The sequence below is a fragment of the Sapajus apella genome, unplaced genomic scaffold (assembly GCF_009761245.1).
Source record: "Sapajus apella isolate SASKATOON/1434 unplaced genomic scaffold, GSC_monkey_1.0 scaffold125, whole genome shotgun sequence".
NCBI lineage: Eukaryota > Metazoa > Chordata > Mammalia > Primates > Cebidae > Sapajus > Sapajus apella.
Genome location: NW_022437065.1, coordinates 2095747 through 2097511, shown reverse-complemented (window position 1 = coordinate 2097511; position 1765 = coordinate 2095747). Strand labels below are relative to the sequence as shown.

The following is a 1765-nucleotide window of genomic DNA, read 5'->3' as shown; positions in this document are numbered from 1 at the left end:
AAGTGCCAAGGTAGCACTGTGTGTTTGAATTTCCTGCTTTACTGAAGTATTACCTTCATCAGAAACAGATGGACTGAATCACGTCAAAGTCTACCTAGGCGGAAGCATTGTTTTAATTTACCCAGGTCACGGCAAATATATTGTCATTCAGCATGTGAAACTGTTTGAACTTACAAGGAGTAACCCAGCAACAGCAATTACCCCACGTGTCCGTTGTGCTCTGATGATACAAACGCAACTGGAATGGAGTCTCGTAATTTCACAAGGTGACAAAAAATTGAATTCTGATGTTTCACCTCTACCTGTGAATGAGCTGGGAGGCGCTGAGAGGCCAGCTGAATACACAAATTCCTTGGGCCTGTGGGCACTGTACAGAGGCCGGCTGCACCAGGGCAAGTTTGCCCTCCTCTCAACCTCAGGCCGGCAGCCAATGCAGAGCAGCCTCACCGTGGGCTTTTGTCTGCTGAGAGCACACCCCCTGCATTTCTTATCAGATTTACTGTGACAAGTACCCAGAGAAAAGCAAGATGCTGGTAAAAGCTCATCAATTCAGACCCCATTATTCAGAAATTTGGATTTATTTTTTTGTCACGGAGAACCAGAACTGATGTGAATCTTGGCACTATCCTTGAAAAAAAAATCATTCACAATAACACAACAATAATATATAACATCTACTGAGTTCTGACTCTGAACGAGGTACTGTCTGGAGCGCTCTTCATGGATGTCTCATTTAATCTTCAAAGCAGCCCTGTGAGGAAGGTCTTATTATTCTCTCCATTTTGCAGGTGATTACTTTGAGGCACAGAGAGGTCAAGGCCTGTCCAAGGTCACACAGCTAATGAACGGGAGAGCCTGGATTCAAAACCCCAGCAGTCTGATTGATTGATGCCAGAGCCATATTCTCAATCATGCTTTGAAAGGCAACTCCCATTCCCAGTCCAGTCAAGAATTCAAATTGTTTCTACAGACCTGAAAATCATTTTAACAGTACCCATTTCTGTTAAAAAAAAAAAAAATACAGTGACCCAATCGATGATTCTTATCCATTCATTAAGTCAAAGTTGCTCGTTGACCATACTGTTAGCCCTTATTTTATGCATGTGAAATGAATAAAACTTCATTTTGCTCAAAAAGACCCTTGGATTCACACTTTCTATTCTTTTAGATGGGCTTTCTTATTATTATTCAAGGTCACTGAGGTTTTTCTCAAAGACCTCGGAGACTAAACTAATCACAGCTGCCTTTGAGGGGATCACCAGGGATGGGATATTTCAAAGCGCCATCTAGATTGGCAATCAGGGAACAGCCAGTGTCATCAGCTGCCGACTCACAGGGCAGCTCAGCAATGGGGCTAAGAGCTCTTGACTCCCACTTCTGTTGATAGGCACAGTTGGTAGCCTCTGGGGGTTGGCTGGAACCCAGTAGCTGGAGAGATTCTTTGAGCTGGAGATAACCAACAAGGAGCTGATGGAGAATACAGGAAAGAGCAGAGGAATTTGGGGTCCTATATTTGGCGCAGACAAGAGCTGTTCCTGTAATAAAATGTCTCTGGGCCTGTGTTTCAGGGCAGGTGCGGAGGAAGGAAGATGGCTCTCTCACCGTCTCCGGGAACAGATGGCCGGGCCTTCCCTGCAAGCAGCCGGCTTGCCAGCTGATGCTACAACATACTGGCTCTAAAACCCTGGCAGGGCAGGCTGAGGCTACCTGGATTTTTAAAAACCAAATTCCCCACTCCCCAACTATGTGAAAAGGCAGAAAATTG

At 45.0% G+C, this 1765-nt stretch overlaps 1 long non-coding RNA gene across 1 annotated transcript in view; it reads left to right on the top strand.

Annotated features, from left to right (window-relative positions):
- The window catches only part of LOC116539054, a 42050-nt gene extending 41046 nt beyond the window's left edge, over window positions 1-1004 (top strand). The window contains exon 3 of the long non-coding RNA XR_004263902.1: window positions 789-1004. This is a non-coding gene — a long non-coding RNA (uncharacterized LOC116539054). The remainder of the gene's footprint in view (window positions 1-788) is intronic.
- Window positions 1005-1765: the final 761 nt, after the last annotated feature.